The sequence below is a fragment of the Hyperolius riggenbachi genome, chromosome 4, assembly GCF_040937935.1.
Source record: "Hyperolius riggenbachi isolate aHypRig1 chromosome 4, aHypRig1.pri, whole genome shotgun sequence".
NCBI classification, from domain to species: domain Eukaryota; kingdom Metazoa; phylum Chordata; class Amphibia; order Anura; family Hyperoliidae; genus Hyperolius; species Hyperolius riggenbachi.
Genome location: NC_090649.1, coordinates 432,475,335 through 432,499,154, shown reverse-complemented (window position 1 = coordinate 432,499,154; position 23,820 = coordinate 432,475,335).

Sequence of the window (23,820 nt, the reverse complement as noted above, 5' to 3'; positions counted from 1 at the left end):
AGTATTCTAGAGTAATAATTACGTGTTTAAAAATGTTATTCCACCTTACTGCTGTAATATCTTTTTAGATGCTTGTAGTATTTTTCTGTGCATTTAGAAGTGTTTATTCAGTGATGTATTTAAATTGTAGTGTACTGCATGTTGTTTTTTGTGTAAAAGATGTTTTGCAGCATACTTCGTCCATAGATGTGGACCATTTAAGAGATTCATTAGGTGAACATTTGGAAAATCGCTTTTATGAAAATTGCCGACAGCACCGCATACATGCAAGAGTACAAAAGACATGATAGCACCATCGGGTACAGCATGAGAAATGCGGAACTTTTTTGTTTGAAAACTGAGACATGGCGTCCCAAGTTTATAGAAATCTTTCCTGGATAGACTCGACTTAAGATGGATGATTGGCCCAGGTTGTGAGTAGCATTTTTCTAAATACATGTATAGGAAACCTTCTAGACTAATAATTGTATGTGTAGAAATGTTATGCTACAGTACTGCTGTAATATACTGTCAGATGCATTAAGTTTTTTTTGTGTGTTTAGAAGTGCTTGTTGAGTGATGTATTTAAATTGTCACTTCCTGCTTTGCTGGTGGCCAGACAGGGGACATCGTGTACTAACGCGGTGTTCCCCGAAGGCCAGTTTTTGATGGTGCAACAGGTGCAACGCACTGCACTGCTGACTCCAATTTACAGTGTGAAACCAGCCTAAACGGTTCACAACCATATGTAACCTGCTTAGTACCAGTTTGGTTGGTGTTTGGTGTGGCTGAAGGGGAGGAGGAGGCCACAGGTAAAGCTAACGTGTATATTTAAATCACTTTAAATATACCCCTGAGTTTTACTCTGCAGGTTGCATTACTTTGTTATTGAATGTTGAATTGTGTCTGTATAGCTGACAGTTCAGTGTTTCACGATTCTTTATTATAGTTGTAGTGTACTGTATGTTTTTTTTGTACAAGATGTTTTGCAGTATATTTCCTCCATAGATGTGGAACATTTCAGAGATGCACTGGGTGAACATTTGGAAAAAAATGTTTTTAAGAAAATAGACGACAGCACCGCATACATTCAAGAAAATACAACAGACGGGATAACACCATCAGATATAGCATTAGAAATGCGGACCTTTTGGTGGAAAACAGAGACATGGCATCTCAAGTTTATAGACATCTTTCCTGGATAGACTCAATTTAGGATGGATGATTGGCCCAGGTTGTGAGTAGCATTTTCTTTATTACATGTATAGTAAGTATTCTAGAGTAATAATTACGTGTTTAAAAATGTTATTCCACTTTACTGCTGTAATATCTTTTTAGATGCTTGTAGTATTTTTCTGTGCATTTTGAAGTGTTTATTCAGTGATGTATTTAAATTGTAGTATACTGCATGTTGTTTTTTGTGTACAAGATGTTTTGCAGCATACTTCGTCCATAGGATGTGAAACATCTAAGAGGTTCACTAGGTGAATATTTGGAAAAAAAATGTTTTTATAAAAAATAGATGACAGCACCGCATACATTCAAGACAATTCAACAGACAGGATAACATCATCGGATATAGCATGAGAAATGCGGACCTTTTGGTGGAAAACAGAGACATGGCATCCCAAGTTTATAGACATCTTCCTGGATAGGCTAAATTTAGGATGGATGATTGGCCAAGGTTGTGAGTAGCATTTTCTTTATTATATGTATAGTAAGTATTCTAGAGTAATAATTACGTGTTTAAAAATGTTATTCCACTGTACTGCTGTAATATCTTTTTAGATGCTTGTAGTATTTTTCTGTGCATTTTGAAGTGTTTATTGAGTGATGTATTTAAATTGTAGTGTACTGCATGTTGTTTTTTGTGTAAAAGATGTTTTGCAGCATACTTCGTCCATAGATGTGGAACATTTAAGAGATTTATTAGGTGAACATTTGGAAAATCGCTTTTATGAAAATTGCCGACAGCACCGCATACATGCAAGAGTACAAAAGACATGATAGCACCATCGGGTACAGCATGAGAAATGCGGAACTTTTTTGTTTGAAAACTGAGACATGGCGTCCCAAGTTTATAGACCTCTTTCCTGGATAGACTCGACTTAAGATGGATGATTGGCCCAGGTTGTGAGTAGCATTTTTCTAAATACATGTATAGGAAACATTCTAGACTAATAATTATATGTGTAGAAATGTTATGCTACAGTACTGCTGTAATATACTGTCAGATGCATTAAGTTTTTTTTGTGTGTTTAGAAGTGCTTGTTGAGTGATGTATTTAAATTGTCACTTCCTGCTTTGCTGGTGGCCAGACAGGGGACATCGTGTACTAACGCGGTGTTCCCCGAAGGCCAGTTTTTGGTGGTGCAACAGGTGCAACGCACTGCACTGCTGAATCCAATTTACAGTGTGAAACCAGCCTAAACGGTTCACAACCATATGTAACCTGCTTAGTACCAGTTTGGTTGGTGTTTGGTGTGGCTGAAGGGGAGGAGGAGGCCACAGGTAAAGCTTACGTGTATATTTAAATCACTTTAAATATACCCCTGAGTTTTACTCTGCAGGTTGCATTACTTTGTTATTGAATGTTGAATTGTGTCTGTATAGCTGACAGTTCAGTGTTTCACGATTCTTTTTTTAAAGTTGTAGTTTACTGTATGTTTTTTTTGTACAAGATGTTTTGCAGTATATTTCCTCCATAGATGTGGAACATTTCAGAGATGCGCTGGGTGAACATTTGGAAAAAAATATTTTTAGGAAAATAGACGACAGCACCGCATACATTCAAGAAAATACAACAGACGGGACAACACAATCGAATATAGCATTAGAAATGCGGACCTTTTGGTGGAAAACAGAGACATGGCATCTCAAGTTTATAGACATCTTTCCTGGATAGACTCAATTTAGGATGGATGATTGGCCCAGGTTGTGAGTAGCATTTTCTTTATTACATGTACAGTAAGTATTCTACAATAATAATTACGTGTTTAAAAATGTTATTCCACTGTACTGCTGTAATATCTTTTTAGATGCTTGTAGTATTTTTCTGTGCATTTAGAAGTGTTTATTGAGTGATGTATTTAAATTGTAGTGTACTGCATGTTGTTTTTTGTGTACCATATTTTTGGCAGCATATTTCCTCCATAGGACGTGAAACATCTAAGAGGTTCACTAGGTGAATATTTGGAAAAAAAATGTTTTTATAAAAAATAGACGACAGCACCGCATACATTCAAGACAATTCAACAGACAGGATAACACCATCGGATATAGCATGAGAAATGCGGACCTTTTGGTGGAAAACAGAGACATGGCATCCCAAGTTTATGGACATCTTCCTGGATAGACTCAATTTAGGATGGATGATTGGCCCAGGTTGTGAGTAGCATTTTCTTTATTACATGTATAGTAAGTATTCTAGAGTAATAATTACGTGTTTAAAAATGTTATTCCACTGTACTGCTGTAATATCTTTTTAGATGCTTGTAGTATTTTTCTGTGCATTTAGAAGTGTTTATTCAGTGATGTATTTAAATTGTAGTGTACTGCATGTTGTTTTTTGTGTAAAAGATGTTTTGCAGCATACTTCGTCCATAGATGTGGACCATTTAAGAGATTCATTAGGTGAACATTTGGAAAATCGCTTTTATGAAAATTGCCGACAGCACCGCATACATGCAAGAGTACAAAAGACATGATAGCACCATCGGGTACAGCATGAGAAATGCGGAACTTTTTTGTTTGAAAACTGAGACATGGCGTCCCAAGTTTATAGAAATCTTTCCTGGATAGACTCGACTTAAGATGGATGATTGGCCCAGGTTGTGAGTAGCATTTTTCTAAATACATGTATAGGAAACCTTCTAGACTAATAATTATATGTGTAGAAATGTTATGCTACAGTACTGCTGTAATATACTGTCAGATGCATTAAGTTTTTTTTGTGTGTTTAGAAGTGCTTGTTGAGTGATGTATTTAAATTGTCACTTCCTGCTTTGCTGGTGGCCAGACAGGGGACATCGTGTACTAACGCGGTGTTCCCCGAAGGCCAGTTTTTGATGGTGCAACAGGTGCAACGCACTGCACTGCTGACTCCAATTTACAGTGTGAAACCAGCCTAAACGGTTCACAACCATATGTAACCTGCTTAGTACCAGTTTGGTTGGTGTTTGGTGTGGCTGAAGGGGAGGAGGAGGCCACAGGTAAAGCTAACGTGTATATTTAAATCACTTTAAATATACCCCTGAGTTTTACTCTGCAGGTTGCATTACTTTGTTATTGAATGTTGAATTGTGTCTGTATAGCTGACAGTTCAGTGTTTCACGATTCTTTATTATAGTTGTAGTGTACTGTATGTTTTTTTTGTACAAGATGTTTTGCAGTATATTTCCTCCATAGATGTGGAACATTTCAGAGATGCACTGGGTGAACATTTGGAAAAAAATGTTTTTAAGAAAATAGACGACAGCACCGCATACATTCAAGAAAATACAACAGACGGGATAACACCATCAGATATAGCATTAGAAATGCGGACCTTTTGGTGGAAAACAGAGACATGGCATCTCAAGTTTATAGACATCTTTCCTGGATAGACTCAATTTAGGATGGATGATTGGCCCAGGTTGTGAGTAGCATTTTCTTTATTACATGTATAGTAAGTATTCTAGAGTAATAATTACGTGTTTAAAAATGTTATTCCACTTTACTGCTGTAATATCTTTTTAGATGCTTGTAGTATTTTTCTGTGCATTTAGAAGTGTTTATTCAGTGATGTATTTAAATTGTAGTGTACTGCATGTTGTTTTTTGTGTAAAAGATGTTTTGCAGCATACTTCGTCCATAGATGTGGAACATTTAAGAGATTTATTAGGTGAACATTTGGAAAATCGCTTTTATGAAAATTGCCGACAGCACCGCATACATGCAAGAGTACAAAAGACATGATAGCACCATCGGGTACAGCATGAGAAATGCGGAACTTTTTTGTTTGAAAACCGAGACATGGCGTCCCAAGTTTATAGACATCTTTCCTGGATAGACTCGACTTAAGATGGATGATTGGCCCAGGTTGTGAGTAGCATTTTCTTTATTACATGTACAGTAAGTATTCTAGAATAATAATTACGTGTTTAAAAATGTTATTCCACTGTACTGCTGTAATATCTTTTTAGATGCTTGTAGTATTTTTCTGTGCATTTAGAAGTGTTTATTGAGTAATGTATTTAAATTGTAGTGTACTGCATGTTGTTTTTTGTGTACCATATTTTTGGCAGCATATTTCCTCCATAGGACGTGAAACATCTAAGAGGTTCACTAGGTGAATATTTGGAAAAAAAATGTTTTTATAAAAAATAGACGACAGCACCGCATACATTCAAGACAATTCAACAGACAGGATAACACCATCGGATATAGCATGAGAAATGCGGACCTTTTGGTGGAAAACAGAGACATGGCATCCCAAGTTTATAGACATCTTCCTGGATAGACTCAATTTAGGATGGATGATTGGCCCAGGTTGTGAGTAGCATTTTCTTTATTACATGTATAGTAAGTATTCTAAAATAATAATTACGTGTTTAAAAATGTTATTCCACTTTACTGCTGTAATATCTTTTTAGATGCTTGTAGTATTTTTCTGTGCATTTTGAAGTGTTTATTGAGTGATGTATTTAAATTGTAGTATACTGCATGTTGTTTTTTGTGTACAAGATGTTTTGCAGCATACTTCGTCCATAGGATGTGAAACATCTAAGAGGTTCACTAGGTGAATATTTGGAAAAAAAATGTTTTTATAAAAAATAGATGACAGCACCGCATACATTCAAGACAATTCAACAGACAGGATAACATCATCGGATATAGCATGAGAAATGCGGACCTTTTGGTGGAAAACAGAGACATGGCATCCCAAGTTTATAGACATCTTCCTGGATAGACTCAATTTAGGATGGATGATTGGCCAAGGTTGTGAGTAGCATTTTCTTTATTACATGTATAGTAAGTATTCTAGAGTAATAATTACGTGTTTAAAAATGTTATTCCACTGTACTGCTGTAATATCTTTTTAGATGCTTGTAGTATTTTTCTGTGCATTTTGAAGTGTTTATTGAGTGATGTATTTAAATTGTAGTGTACTGCATGTTGTTTTTTGTGTAAAAGATGTTTTGCAGCATACTTCGTCCATAGATATGGAACATTTAAGAGATTCATTGGGTGAACATTTGGAAAAATCGCTTTTATGAAAATTGCCGACAGCACCGCATACATGCAAGAGTACAAAAGAGATGATAGCACCATCGGGTACAGCATGAGAAATGCGGAACTTTTTTGTTTGAAAACTGAGACATGGCGTCCCAACTTTATAGACCTCTTGCCTGGATGGACTCGACTTAAGATAGATGATTGGCCCAGGTTGTGAGTAGCATTTTTCTAAATACATGTATAGGAAACATTCCAGACTAATAATTATATGTGTAGAAATGTTATGCTACTGTACTGCTGTAATATACTGTCAGATGCATTAAGTTTTTTTGTGTGTTTAGAAGTGCTTGTTGATTGATGTATTTAAATTGTCACTTCCTGCTTTGCTGGTGGCCAGACAGGGGACATCGTGTACTAACGCGGTGTTTCCCGAAGGCCAGTTTTTGGTGGTGAAACAGGTGCAACGCACTGCACTGCTGACACCAATTTACAGTGTGAAACCAGCCTAAACGGTTCACAACCATATGTAACCTGCTTAGTACCAGTTTGGTTGGTGTTTGGTGTGGCTGAAGGGGAGGAGGAGGCCACAGGTACTCTGCAGGTTGCATTACTTTGTTATTGAATGTTGAATTGTGTCTGTATAGCTGACAGTTCAGTGTTTCACGATTCTTTTTTATAGTTGTAGTGTACTGTATGTTTTTTTTGTACAAGATGTTTTGCAGTATATTTCCTCCATAGATGTGGAACATTTCAGAGATGCACTGGGTGACAATTTGGAAAAAAATGTTTTTAAGAAAATAGACGACAGCACCGCATACATTCAAGAAAATACAACAGACGGGATAACACCATCGGATATAGCATTAGAAATGCGGACCTTTTGGTGGAAAACAGAGACATGGCATCTCAAGTTTATAGACATCTTTCCTGGATAGACTCAATTTAGGATGGATGATTGGCCCAGGTTGTGAGTAGCATTTTCTTTATTACCTGTATAGTAAGTATTCTAGAGTAATAATTACGTGTTTAAAAATGTTATTCCACTGTACTGCTGTAATATCTTTTTAGATGCTTGTAGTATTTTTCTGTGCATTTAGAAGTGTTTATTGAGTGATGTATTTAAATTGTAGTGTACTGCATGTTGTTTTTTGTGTACCATATTTTTTGCAGCATATTTCCTCCATAGGATGTGAAACATCTAAGAGGTTCACTAGGTGAATATTTGGAAAAAAATGTTTTTATAAAAAATAGACGACAGCACCACATACATTCAAGACAATTCAACAGACAGGATAACACCATCGGATATAGCATGAGAAATGTGGACCTTTTGGTGGAAAACAGAGACATGGCATCCCAAGTTTATAGACATCTTTCCTGGATAGACTCAATTTAGGATGGATGATTGGCCCAGGTTGTGAGTAGCATTTTCTTTATTACATGTATAGTAAGTATTCTAGAGTAATAATTACGTGTTTAAAAATGTTATTCCACCTTACTGCTGTAATATCTTTTTAGATGCTTGTAGTATTTTTCTGTGCATTTAGAAGTGTTTATTCAGTGATGTATTTAAATTGTAGTGTACTGCATGTTGTTTTTTGTGTAAAAGATGTTTTGCAGCATACTTCGTCCATAGATGTGGACCATTTAAGAGATTCATTAGGTGAACATTTGGAAAATCGCTTTTATGAAAATTGCCGACAGCACCGCATACATGCAAGAGTACAAAAGACATGATAGCACCATCGGGTACAGCATGAGAAATGCGGAACTTTTTTGTTTGAAAACTGAGACATGGCGTCCCAAGTTTATAGAAATCTTTCCTGGATAGACTCGACTTAAGATGGATGATTGGCCCAGGTTGTGAGTAGCATTTTTCTAAATACATGTATAGGAAACCTTCTAGACTAATAATTATATGTGTAGAAATGTTATGCTACAGTACTGCTGTAATATACTGTCAGATGCATTAAGTTTTTTTTGTGTGTTTAGAAGTGCTTGTTGAGTGATGTATTTAAATTGTCACTACCTGCTTTGCTGGTGGCCAGACAGGGGACATCGTGTACTAACGCGGTGTTCCCCGAAGGCCAGTTTTTGATGGTGCAACAGGTGCAACGCACTGCACTGCTGACTCCAATTTACAGTGTGAAACCAGCCTAAACGGTTCACAACCATATGTAACCTGCTTAGTACCAGTTTGGTTGGTGTTTGGTGTGGCTGAAGGGGAGGAGGAGGCCACAGGTAAAGCTAACGTGTATATTTAAATCACTTTAAATATACCCCTGAGTTTTACTCTGCAGGTTGCATTACTTTGTTATTGAATGTTGAATTGTGTCTGTATAGCTGACAGTTCAGTGTTTCACGATTCTTTATTATAGTTGTAGTGTACTGTATGTTTTTTTTGTACAAGATGTTTTGCAGTATATTTCCTCCATAGATGTGGAACATTTCAGAGATGCACTGGGTGAACATTTGGAAAAAAATGTTTTTAAGAAAATAGACGACAGCACCGCATACATTCAAGAAAATACAACAGACGGGATAACACCATCAGATATAGCATTAGAAATGCGGACCTTTTGGTGGAAAACAGAGACATGGCATCTCAAGTTTATAGACATCTTTCCTGGATAGACTCAATTTAGGATGGATGATTGGCCCAGGTTGTGAGTAGCATTTTCTTTATTACATGTATAGTAAGTATTCTAGAGTAATAATTACGTGTTTAAAAATGTTATTCCACTTTACTGCTGTAATATCTTTTTAGATGCTTGTAGTATTTTTCTGTGCATTTTGAAGTGTTTATTCAGTGATGTATTTAAATTGTAGTATACTGCATGTTGTTTTTTGTGTACAAGATGTTTTGCAGCATACTTCGTCCATAGGATGTGAAACATCTAAGAGGTTCACTAGGTGAATATTTGGAAAAAAAATGTTTTTATAAAAAATAGATGACAGCACCGCATACATTCAAGACAATTCAACAGACAGGATAACATCATCGGATATAGCATGAGAAATGCGGACCTTTTGGTGGAAAACAGAGACATGGCATCCCAAGTTTATAGACATCTTCCTGGATAGGCTAAATTTAGGATGGATGATTGGCCAAGGTTGTGAGTAGCATTTTCTTTATTATATGTATAGTAAGTATTCTAGAGTAATAATTACGTGTTTAAAAATGTTATTCCACTGTACTGCTGTAATATCTTTTTAGATGCTTGTAGTATTTTTCTGTGCATTTTGAAGTGTTTATTGAGTGATGTATTTAAATTGTAGTGTACTGCATGTTGTTTTTTGTGTAAAAGATGTTTTGCAGCATACTTCGTCCATAGATGTGGAACATTTAAGAGATTTATTAGGTGAACATTTGGAAAATCGCTTTTATGAAAATTGCCGACAGCACCGCATACATGCAAGAGTACAAAAGACATGATAGCACCATCGGGTACAGCATGAGAAATGCGGAACTTTTTTGTTTGAAAACTGAGACATGGCGTCCCAAGTTTATAGACCTCTTTCCTGGATAGACTCGACTTAAGATGGATGATTGGCCCAGGTTGTGAGTAGCATTTTTCTAAATACATGTATAGGAAACATTCTAGACTAATAATTATATGTGTAGAAATGTTATGCTACAGTACTGCTGTAATATACTGTCAGATGCATTAAGTTTTTTTTGTGTGTTTAGAAGTGCTTGTTGAGTGATGTATTTAAATTGTCACTTCCTGCTTTGCTGGTGGCCAGACAGGGGACATCGTGTACTAACGCGGTGTTCCCCGAAGGCCAGTTTTTGGTGGTGCAACAGGTGCAACGCACTGCACTGCTGAATCCAATTTACAGTGTGAAACCAGCCTAAACGGTTCACAACCATATGTAACCTGCTTAGTACCAGTTTGGTTGGTGTTTGGTGTGGCTGAAGGGGAGGAGGAGGCCACAGGTAAAGCTTACGTGTATATTTAAATCACTTTAAATATACCCCTGAGTTTTACTCTGCAGGTTGCATTACTTTGTTATTGAATGTTGAATTGTGTCTGTATAGCTGACAGTTCAGTGTTTCACGATTCTTTTTTTAAAGTTGTAGTTTACTGTATGTTTTTTTTGTACAAGATGTTTTGCAGTATATTTCCTCCATAGATGTGGAACATTTCAGAGATGCGCTGGGTGAACATTTGGAAAAAAATATTTTTAGGAAAATAGACGACAGCACCGCATACATTCAAGAAAATACAACAGACGGGACAACACAATCGAATATAGCATTAGAAATGCGGACCTTTTGGTGGAAAACAGAGACATGGCATCTCAAGTTTATAGACATCTTTCCTGGATAGACTCAATTTAGGATGGATGATTGGCCCAGGTTGTGAGTAGCATTTTCTTTATTACATGTACAGTAAGTATTCTACAATAATAATTACGTGTTTAAAAATGTTATTCCACTGTACTGCTGTAATATCTTTTTAGATGCTTGTAGTATTTTTCTGTGCATTTAGAAGTGTTTATTGAGTGATGTATTTAAATTGTAGTGTACTGCATGTTGTTTTTTGTGTACCATATTTTTGGCAGCATATTTCCTCCATAGGACGTGAAACATCTAAGAGGTTCACTAGGTGAATATTTGGAAAAAAAATGTTTTTATAAAAAATAGACGACAGCACCGCATACATTCAAGACAATTCAACAGACAGGATAACACCATCGGATATAGCATGAGAAATGCGGACCTTTTGGTGGAAAACAGAGACATGGCATCCCAAGTTTATGGACATCTTCCTGGATAGACTCAATTTAGGATGGATGATTGGCCCAGGTTGTGAGTAGCATTTTCTTTATTACATGTATAGTAAGTATTCTAGAGTAATAATTACGTGTTTAAAAATGTTATTCCACTGTACTGCTGTAATATCTTTTTAGATGCTTGTAGTATTTTTCTGTGCATTTTGAAGTGTTTATTGAGTGATGTATTTAAATTGTAGTATACTGCATGTTGTTTTTTGTGTACAAGATGTTTTGGAGCATACTTCGTCCATAGGATGTGAAACATCTAAGAGGTTCAGTAGGTGAATATTTGGAAAAAAATGTTTTTATAAAAAATAGACGACAGCACCGCATACATTCAAGACAGTTCAACAGACAGGATAACACCATCGGATATAGCATGAGAAATGTGGACCTTTTGGTGGAAAACAGAGACATGGCATCCCAAGTTTACAGACATCTTTCCTGGATAGACTCAATTTAGGATGGATGATTGGCCCAGGTTGTGAGTAGCATTTTCTTTATTACATGTATAGTAAGTATTCTAGAGTAATAATTACGTGTTTAAAAATGTTATTCCACTTTACTGCTGTAATATCTTTTTAGATGCTTGTAGTATTTTTCTGTGCATTTAGAAGTGTTTATTCAGTGATGTATTTAAATTGTAGTGTACTGCATGTTGTTTTTTGTGTAAAAGATGTTTTGCAGCATACTTCGTCCATAGATGTGGAACATTTAAGAGATTTATTAGGTGAACATTTGGAAAATCGCTTTTATGAAAATTGCCGACAGCACCGCATACATGCAAGAGTACAAAAGACATGATAGCACCATCGGGTACAGCATGAGAAATGCGGAACTTTTTTGTTTGAAAACCGAGACATGGCGTCCCAAGTTTATAGACATCTTTCCTGGATAGACTCGACTTAAGATGGATGATTGGCCCAGGTTGTGAGTAGCATTTTCTTTATTACATGTACAGTAAGTATTCTAGAATAATAATTACGTGTTTAAAAATGTTATTCCACTGTACTGCTGTAATATCTTTTTAGATGCTTGTAGTATTTTTCTGTGCATTTAGAAGTGTTTATTGAGTGATGTATTTAAATTGTAGTATACTGCATGTTGTTTTTTGTGTACAAGATGTTTTGCAGCATACTTCGTCCATAGGATGTGAAACATCTAAGAGGTTCACTAGGTGAATATTTGGAAAAAAAATGTTTTTATAAAAAATAGATGACAGCACCGCATACATTCAAGACAATTCAACAGACAGGATAACATCATCGGATATAGCATGAGAAATGCGGAACTTTTGGTGGAAAACAGAGACATGGCATCCCAAGTTTATAGACATCTTTCCTGGATAGACTCAATTTAGGATGGATGATTGGCCCAGGTTGTGAGTAGCATTTTCTTTATTACATGTATAGTAAGTATTCTAGAATAATAATTACGTGTTTAAAAATGTTATTCCACTGTAGTGCTGTAATATCTTTTTAGATGCTTGTAGTATTTTTCTGTGCATTTAGAAGTGTTTATTGAGTGATGTATTTAAATTGTAGTGTACTGCATGTTGTTTTTTGTGTACCATATTTTTGGCAGCATATTTCCTCCATAGGACGTGAAACATCTAAGAGGTTCACTAGGTGAATATTTGGAAAAAAAATGTTTTTATAAAAAATAGACGACAGCACCGCATACATTTAAGACAATTCAACAGACAGGATAACACCATCGGATATAGCATGAGAAATGCGGACCTTTTGGTGGAAAACAGAGACATGGCATCCCAAGTTTATAGACATCTTCCTGGATAGACTCAATTTAGGATGGATGATTGGCCAAGGTTGTGAGTAGCATTTTCTTTATTACATGTATAGTAAGTATTCTAGAGTAATAATTACGTGTTTAAAAATGTTATTCCACTGTACTGCTGTAATATCTTTTTAGATGCTTGTAGTATTTTTCTGTGCATTTTGAAGTGTTTATTGAGTGATGTATTTAAATTGTAGTGTACTGCATGTTGTTTTTTGTGTAAAAGATGTTTTGCAGCATACTTCGTCCATAGATGTGGAACATTTAAGAGATTCATTAGGTGAACATTTGGAAAAATCGCTTTTATGAAAATTGCCGACAGCACCGCATACATGCAAGAGTACAAAAGAGATGATAGCACCATCGGGTACAGCATGAGAAATGCGGAACTTTTTTGTTTGAAAACTGAGACATGGCGTCCCAACTTTATAGACCTCTTGCCTGGATGGACTCGACTTAAGATAGATGATTGGCCCAGGTTGTGAGTAGCATTTTTCTAAATACATGTATAGGAAACATTCCAGACTAATAATTATATGTGTAGAAATGTTATGCTACTGTACTGCTGTAATATACTGTCAGATGCATTCAGTTTTTTTGTGTGTTTAGAAGTGCTTGTTGATTGATGTATTTAAATTGTCACTTCCTGCTTTGCTGGTGGCCAGACAGGGGACATCGTGTACTAACGCGGTGTTTCCCGAAGGCCAGTTTTTGGTGGTGAAACAGGTGCAACGCATTGCACTGCTGACACCAATTTACAGTGTGAAACCAGCCTAAACGGTTCACAACCATATGTAACCTGCTTAGTACCAGTTTGGTTGGTGTTTGGTGTGGCTGAAGGGGAGGAGGAGGCCACAGGTACTCTGCAGGTTGCATTACTTTGTTATTGAATGTTGAATTGTGTCTGTATAGCTGACAGTTCAGTGTTTCACGATTCTTTTTTATAGTTGTAGTGTACTGTATGTTTTTTTTGTACAAGATGTTTTGCAGTATATTTCCTCCATAGATGTGGAACATTTCAGAGATGCGCTGGGTGAACATTTGGAAAAAAATGTTTTTAGGAAAATAGACGACAGCACCGCATACATTCAAGAAAATACAACAGACGGGACAACACAATCGAATATAGCATTAGAAATGCGGACCTTTTGGTGGAAAACAGAGACATGGCATCTCAAGTTTATAGACATCTTTCCTGGATAGACTCAATTTAGGATGGATGATTGGCCCAGGTTGTGAGTAGCATTTTCTTTATTACATGTACAGTAAGTATTCTACAATAATAATTACGTGTTTAAAAATGTTATTCCACTGTACTGCTGTAATATCTTTTTAGATGCTTGTAGTATTTTTCTGTGCATTTAGAAGTGTTTATTGAGTGATGTATTTAAATTGTAGTGTACTGCATGTTGTTTTTTGTGTACCATATTTTTGGCAGCATATTTCCTCCATAGGACGTGACACATCTAAGAGGTTCACTAGGTGAATATTTGGAAAAAAAATGTTTTTATAAAAAATAGACGACAGCACCGCATACATTCAAGACAATTCAACAGACAGGATAACACCATCGGATATAGCATGAGAAATGCGGACCTTTTGGTGGAAAACAGAGACATGGCATCCCAAGTTTATGGACATCTTCCTGGATAGACTCAATTTAGGATGGATGATTGGCCAAGGTTGTGAGTAGCATTTTCTTTATTACATGTATAGTAAGTATTCTAGAGTAATAATTACGTGTTTAAAAATGTTATTCCACTGTACTGCTGTAATATCTTTTTAGATGCTTGTAGTATTTTTCTGTGCATTTTGAAGTGTTTATTGAGTGATGTATTTAAATTGTAGTATACTGCATGTTGTTTTTTGTGTACAAGATGTTTTGCAGCATACTTCGTCCATAGGATGTGAAACATCTAAGAGGTTCAGTAGGTGAATATTTGGAAAAAAATGTTTTTATAAAAAATAGACGACAGCACCGCATACATTCAAGACAGTTCAACAGACAGGATAACACCATCGGATATAGCATGAGAAATGTGGACCTTTTGGTGGAAAACAGAGACATGGCATCCCAAGTTTACAGACATCTTTCCTGGATAGACTCAATTTAGGATGGATGATTGGCCCAGGTTGTGAGTAGCATTTTCTTTATTACATGTATAGTAAGTATTCTAGAGTAATAATTACGTGTTTAAAAATGTTATTCCACTTTACTGCTGTAATATCTTTTTAGATGCTTGTAGTATTTTTCTGTGCATTTAGAAGTGTTTATTCAGTGATGTATTTAAATTGTAGTGTACTGCATGTTGTTTTTTGTGTAAAAGATGTTTTGCAGCATACTTCGTCCATAGATGTGGAACATTTAAGAGATTTATTAGGTGAACATTTGGAAAATCGCTTTTATGAAAATTGCCGACAGCACCGCATACATGCAAGAGTACAAAAGACATGATAGCACCATCGGGTACAGCATGAGAAATGCGGAACTTTTTTGTTTGAAAACCGAGACATGGCGTCCCAAGTTTATAGACATCTTTCCTGGATAGACTCGACTTAAGATGGATGATTGGCCCAGGTTGTGAGTAGCATTTTCTTTATTACATGTACAGTAAGTATTCTAGAATAATAATTACGTGTTTAAAAATGTTATTCCACTGTACTGCTGTAATATCTTTTTAGATGCTTGTAGTATTTTTCTGTGCATTTAGAAGTGTTTATTGAGTGATGTATTTAAATTGTAGTATACTGCATGTTGTTTTTTGTGTACAAGATGTTTTGCAGCATACTTCGTCCATAGGATGTGAAACATCTAAGAGGTTCACTAGGTGAATATTTGGAAAAAAAATGTTTTTATAAAAAATAGATGACAGCACCGCATACATTCAAGACAATTCAACAGACAGGATAACATCATCGGATATAGCATGAGAAATGCGGAACTTTTGGTGGAAAACAGAGACATGGCATCCCAAGTTTATAGACATCTTTCCTGGATAGACTCAATTTAGGATGGATGATTGGCCCAGGTTGTGAGTAGCATTTTCTTTATTACATGTATAGTAAGTATTCTAGAATAATAATTACGTGTTTAAAAATGTTATTCCACTGTAGTGCTGTAATATCTTTTTAGATGCTTGTAGTATTTTTCTGTGCATTTAGAAGTGTTTATTGAGTGATGTATTTAAATTGTAGTGTACTGCATGTTGTTTTTTGTGTACCATATTTTTGGCAGCATATTTCCTCCATAGGACGTGAAACATCTAAGAGGTTCACTAGGTGAATATTTGGAAAAAAAATGTTTTTATAAAAAATAGACGACAGCACCGCATACATTTAAGACAATTCAACAGACAGGATAACACCATCGGATATAGCATGAGAAATGCGGACCTTTTGGTGGAAAACAGAGACATGGCATCCCAAGTTTATAGACATCTTCCTGGATAGACTCAATTTAGGATGGATGATTGGCCAAGGTTGTGAGTAGCATTTTCTTTATTACATGTATAGTAAGTATTCTAGAGTAATAATTACGTGTTTAAAAATGTTATTCCACTGTACTGCTGTAATATCTTTTTAGATGCTTGTAGTATTTTTCTGTGCATTTTGAAGTGTTTATTGAGTGATGTATTTAAATTGTAGTGTACTGCATGTTGTTTTTTGTGTAAAAGATGTTTTGCAGCATACTTCGTCCATAGATGTGGAACATTTAAGAGATTCATTAGGTGAACATTTGGAAAAATCGCTTTTATGAAAATTGCCGACAGCACCGCATACATGCAAGAGTACAAAAGAGATGATAGCACCATCGGGTACAGCATGAGAAATGCGGAACTTTTTTGTTTGAAAACTGAGACATGGCGTCCCAACTTTATAGACCTCTTGCCTGGATGGACTCGACTTAAGATAGATGATTGGCCCAGGTTGTGAGTAGCATTTTTCTAAATACATGTATAGGAAACATTCCAGACTAATAATTATATGTGTAGAAATGTTATGCTACTGTACTGCTGTAATATACTGTCAGATGCATTCAGTTTTTTTGTGTGTTTAGAAGTGCTTGTTGATTGATGTATTTAAATTGTCACTTCCTGCTTTGCTGGTGGCCAGACAGGGGACATCGTGTACTAACGCGGTGTTTCCCGAAGGCCAGTTTTTGGTGGTGAAACAGGTGCAACGCATTGCACTGCTGACACCAATTTACAGTGTGAAACCAGCCTAAACGGTTCACAACCATATGTAACCTGCTTAGTACCAGTTTGGTTGGTGTTTGGTGTGGCTGAAGGGGAGGAGGAGGCCACAGGTACTCTGCAGGTTGCATTACTTTGTTATTGAATGTTGAATTGTGTCTGTATAGCTGACAGTTCAGTGTTTCACGATTCTTTTTTATAGTTGTAGTGTACTGTATGTTTTTTTTGTACAAGATGTTTTGCAGTATATTTCCTCCATAGATGTGGAACATTTCAGAGATGCGCTGGGTGAACATTTGGAAAAAAATGTTTTTAGGAAAATAGACGACAGCACCGCATACATTCAAGAAAATACAACAGACGGGACAACACAATCGAATATAGCATTAGAAATGCGGACCTTTTGGTGGAAAACAGAGACATGGCATCTCAAGTTTATAGACATCTTTCCTGGATAGACTCAATTTAGGATGGATGATTGGCCCAGGTTGTGAGTAGCATTTTCTTTATTACATGTACAGTAAGTATTCTACAATAATAATTACGTGTTTAAAAATGTTATTCCACTGTACTGCTGTAATATCTTTTTAGATGCTTGTAGTATTTTTCTGTGCATTTAGAAGTGTTTATTGAGTGATGTATTTAAATTGTAGTGTACTGCATGTTGTTTTTTGTGTACCATATTTTTGGCAGCATATTTCCTCCATAGGACGTGACACATCTAAGAGGTTCACTAGGTGAATATTTGGAAAAAAAATGTTTTTATAAAAAATAGACGACAGCACCGCATACATTCAAGACAATTCAACAGACAGGATAACACCATCGGATATAGCATGAGAAATGCGGACCTTTTGGTGGAAAACAGAGACATGGCATCCCAAGTTTATGGACATCTTCCTGGATAGACTCAATTTAGGATGGATGATTGGCCAAGGTTGTGAGTAGCATTTTCTTTATTACATGTATAGTAAGTATTCTAGAGTAATAATTACGTGTTTAAAAATGTTATTCCACTGTACTGCTGTAATATCTTTTTAGATGCTTGTAGTATTTTTCTGTGCATTTTGAAGTGTTTATTGAGTGATGTATTTAAATTGTAGTATACTGCATGTTGTTTTTTGTGTACAAGATGTTTTGCAGCATACTTCGTCCATAGGATGTGAAACATCTAAGAGGTTCAGTAGGTGAATATTTGGAAAAAAATGTTTTTATAAAAAATAGACGACAGCACCGCATACATTCAAGACAGTTCAACAGACAGGATAACACCATCGGATATAGCATGAGAAATGTGGACCTTTTGGTGGAAAACAGAGACATGGCATCCCAAGTTTACAGACATCTTTCCTGGATAGACTCAATTTAGGATGGATGATTGGCCCAGGTTGTGAGTAGCATTTTCTTTATTACATGTATAGTAAGTATTCTAGAGTAATAATTACGTGTTTAAAAATGTTATTCCACTTTACTGCTGTAATATCTTTTTAGATGCTTGTAGTATTTTTCTGTGCATTTAGAAGTGTTTATTCAGTGATGTATTTAAATTGTAGTGTACTGCATGTTGTTTTTTGTGTAAAAGATGTTTTGCAGCATACTTCGTCCATAGATGTGGAACATTTAAGAGATTCATTAGGTGAACATTTGGAAAAATCGCTTTTATGAAAATTGCCGACAGCACCGCATACATGCAAGAGTACAAAAGAGATGATAGCACCATCGGGTACAGCATGAGAAATGCGGAACTTTTTTGTTTGAAAACTGAGACATGGCGTCCCAACTTTATAGACCTCTTGCCTGGATGGACTCGACTTAAGATAGATGATTGGCCCAGGTTGTGAGTAGCATTTTTCTAAATACATGTATAGGAAACATTCCAGACTAATAATTATATGTGTAGAAATGTTATGCTACTGTACTGCTGTAATATACTGTCAGATGCATTCAGTTTTTTTGTGTGTTTAGAAGTGCTTGTTGATTGATGTATTTAAATTGTCACTTCCTGCTTTGCTGGTGGCCAGACAGGGGACATCGTGTACTAACGCGGTGTTTCCCGAAGGCCAGTTTTTGGTGGTGAAACAGGTGCAACGCATTGCACTGCTGACACCAATTTACAGTGTGAAACCAGCCTAAACGGTTCACAACCATATGTAACCTGCTTAGTACCAGTTTGGTTGGTGTTTGGTGTGGCTGAAGGGGAGGAGGAGGCCACAGGTACTCTGCAGGTTGCATTACTTTGTTATTGAATGTTGAATTGTGTCTGTATAGCTGACAGTTCAGTGTTTCACGATTCTTTTTTATAGTTGTAGTGTACTGTATGTTTTTTTTGTACAAGATGTTTTGCAGTATATTTCCTCCATAGATGTGGAACATTTCAGAGATGCGCTGGGTGAACATTTGGAAAAAAATGTTTTTAGGAAAATAGACGACAGCACCGCATACATTCAAGAAAATACAACAGACGGGACAACACAATCGAATATAGCATTAGAAATGCGGACCTTTTGGTGGAAAACAGAGACATGGCATCTCAAGTTTATAGACATCTTTCCTGGATAGACTCAATTTAGGATGGATGATTGGCCCAGGTTGTGAGTAGCATTTTCTTTATTACATGTACAGTAAGTATTCTACAATAATAATTACGTGTTTAAAAATGTTATTCCACTGTACTGCTGTAATATCTTTTTAGATGCTTGTAGTATTTTTCTGTGCATTTAGAAGTGTTTATTGAGTGATGTATTTAAATTGTAGTGTACTGCATGTTGTTTTTTGTGTACCATATTTTTGGCAGCATATTTCCTCCATAGGACGTGACACATCTAAGAGGTTCACTAGGTGAATATTTGGAAAAAAAATGTTTTTATAAAAAATAGACGACAGCACCGCATACATTCAAGACAATTCAACAGACAGGATAACACCATCGGATATAGCATGAGAAATGCGGACCTTTTGGTGGAAAACAGAGACATGGCATCCCAAGTTTATGGACATCTTCCTGGATAGACTCAATTTAGGATGGATGATTGGCCAAGGTTGTGAGTAGCATTTTCTTTATTACATGTATAGTAAGTATTCTAGAGTAATAATTACGTGTTTAAAAATGTTATTCCACTGTACTGCTGTAATATCTTTTTAGATGCTTGTAGTATTTTTCTGTGCATTTTGAAGTGTTTATTGAGTGATGTATTTAAATTGTAGTATACTGCATGTTGTTTTTTGTGTACAAGATGTTTTGCAGCATACTTCGTCCATAGGATGTGAAACATCTAAGAGGTTCAGTAGGTGAATATTTGGAAAAAAATGTTTTTATAAAAAATAGACGACAGCACCGCATACATTCAAGACAGTTCAACAGACAGGATAACACCATCGGATATAGCATGAGAAATGTGGACCTTTTGGTGGAAAACAGAGACATGGCATCCCAAGTTTACAGACATCTTTCCTGGATAGACTCAATTTAGGATGGATGATTGGCCCAGGTTGTGAGTAGCATTTTCTTTATTACATGTATAGTAAGTATTCTAGAGTAATAATTACGTGTTTAAAAATGTTATTCCACTTTACTGCTGTAATATCTTTTTAGATGCTTGTAGTATTTTTCTGTGCATTTAGAAGTGTTTATTCAGTGATGTATTTAAATTGTAGTGTACTGCATGTTGTTTTTTGTGTAAAAGATGTTTTGCAGCATACTTCGTCCATAGATGTGGAACATTTAAGAGATTTATTAGGTGAACATTTGGAAAATCGCTTTTATGAAAATTGCCGACAGCACCGCATACATGCAAGAGTACAAAAGACATGATAGCACCATCGGGTACAGCATGAGAAATGCGGAACTTTTTTGTTTGAAAACCGAGACATGGCGTCCCAAGTTTATAGACATCTTTCCTGGATAGACTCGACTTAAGATGGATGATTGGCCCAGGTTGTGAGTAGCATTTTCTTTATTACATGTACAGTAAGTATTCTAGAATAATAATTACGTGTTTAAAAATGTTATTTCACTGTACTGCTGTAATATCTTTTTAGATGCTTGTAGTATTTTTCTGTGCATTTAGAAGTGTTTATTGAGTGATGTATTTAAATTGTAGTATACTGCATGTTGTTTTTTGTGTACAAGATGTTTTGCAGCATACTTCGTCCATAGGATGTGAAACATCTAAGAGGTTCACTAGGTGAATATTTGGAAAAAAAATGTTTTTATAAAAAATAGATGACAGCACCGCATACATTCAAGACAATTCAACAGACAGGATAACATCATCGGATATAGCATGAGAAATGCGGAACTTTTGGTGGAAAACAGAGACATGGCATCCCAAGTTTATAGACATCTTTCCTGGATAGACTCAATTTAGGATGGATGATTGGCCCAGGTTGTGAGTAGCATTTTCTTTATTACATGTATAGTAAGTATTCTAGAATAATAATTACGTGTTTAAAAATGTTATTCCACTGTAGTGCTGTAATATCTTTTTAGATGCTTGTAGTATTTTTCTGTGCATTTAGAAGTGTTTATTGAGTGATGTATTTAAATTGTAGTGTACTGCATGTTGTTTTTTGTGTACCATATTTTTGGCAGCATATTTCCTCCATAGGACGTGAAACATCTAAGAGGTTCACTAGGTGAATATTTGGAAAAAAAATGTTTTTATAAAAAATAGACGACAGCACCGCATACATTTAAGACAATTCAACAGACAGGATAACACCATCGGATATAGCATGAGAAATGCGGACCTTTTGGTGGAAAACAGAGACATGGCATCCCAAGTTTATAGACATCTTCCTGGATAGACTCAATTTAGGATGGATGATTGGCCAAGGTTGTGAGTAGCATTTTCTTTATTACATGTATAGTAAGTATTCTAGAGTAATAATTACGTGTTTAAAAATGTTATTCCACTGTACTGCTGTAATATCTTTTTAGATGCTTGTAGTATTTTTCTGTGCATTTTGAAGTGTTTATTGAGTGATGTATTTAAATTGTAGTGTACTGCATGTTGTTTTTTGTGTAAAAGATGTTTTGCAGCATACTTCGTCCATAGATGTGGAACATTTAAGAGATTCATTAGGTGAACATTTGGAAAAATCGCTTTTATGAAAATTGCCGACAGCACCGCTTACATGCAAGAGTACAAAAGAGATGATAGCACCATCGGGTACAGCATGAGAAATGCGGAACTTTTTTGTTTGAAAACTGAGACATGGCGTCCCAACTTTATAGACCTCTTGCCTGGATGGACTCGACTTAAGATAGATGATTGGCCCAGGTTGTGAGTAGCATTTTTCTAAATACATGTATAGGAAACATTCCAGACTAATAATTATATGTGTAGAAATGTTATGCTACTGTACTGCTGTAATATACTGTCAGATGCATTCAGTTTTTTTGTGTGTTTAGAAGTGCTTGTTGATTGATGTATTTAAATTGTCACTTCCTGCTTTGCTGGTGGCCAGACAGGGGACATCGTGTACTAACGCGGTGTTTCCCGAAGGCCAGTTTTTGGTGGTGAAACAGGTGCAACGCATTGCACTGCTGACACCAATTTACAGTGTGAAACCAGCCTAAACGGTTCACAACCATATGTAACCTGCTTAGTACCAGTTTGGTTGGTGTTTGGTGTGGCTGAAGGGGAGGAGGAGGCCACAGGTACTCTGCAGGTTGCATTACTTTGTTATTGAATGTTGAATTGTGTCTGTATAGCTGACAGTTCAGTGTTTCACGATTCTTTTTTATAGTTGTAGTGTACTGTATGTTTTTTTTGTACAAGATGTTTTGCAGTATATTTCCTCCATAGATGTGGAACATTTCAGAGATGCGCTGGGTGAACATTTGGAAAAAAATGTTTTTAGGAAAATAGACGACAGCACCGCATACATTCAAGAAAATACAACAGACGGGACAACACAATCGAATATAGCATTAGAAATGCGGACCTTTTGGTGGAAAACAGAGACATGGCATCTCAAGTTTATAGACATCTTTCCTGGATAGACTCAATTTAGGATGGATGATTGGCCCAGGTTGTGAGTAGCATTTTCTTTATTACATGTACAGTAAGTATTCTACAATAATAATTACGTGTTTAAAAATGTTATTCCACTGTACTGCTGTAATATCTTTTTAGATGCTTGTAGTATTTTTCTGTGCATTTAGAAGTGTTTATTGAGTGATGTATTTAAATTGTAGTGTACTGCATGTTGTTTTTTGTGTACCATATTTTTGGCAGCATATTTCCTCCATAGGACGTGACACATCTAAGAGGTTCACTAGGTGAATATTTGGAAAAAAAATGTTTTTATAAAAAATAGACGACAGCACCGCATACATTCAAGACAATTCAACAGACAGGATAACACCATCGGATATAGCATGAGAAATGCGGACCTTTTGGTGGAAAACAGAGACATGGCATCCCAAGTTTATGGACATCTTCCTGGATAGACTCAATTTAGGATGGATGATTGGCCAAGGTTGTGAGTAGCATTTTCTTTATTACATGTATAGTAAGTATTCTAGAGTAATAATTACGTGTTTAAAAATGTTATTCCACTGTACTGCTGTAATATCTTTTTAGATGCTTGTAGTATTTTTCTGTGCATTTTGAAGTGTTTATTGAGTGATGTATTTAAATTGTAGTATACTGCATGTTGTTTTTTGTGTACAAGATGTTTTGCAGCATACTTCGTCCATAGGATGTGAAACATCTAAGAGGTTCAGTAGGTGAATATTTGGAAAAAAATGTTTTTATAAAAAATAGACGACAGCACCGCATACATTCAAGACAGTTCAACAGACAGGATAACACCATCGGATATAGCATGAGAAATGTGGACCTTT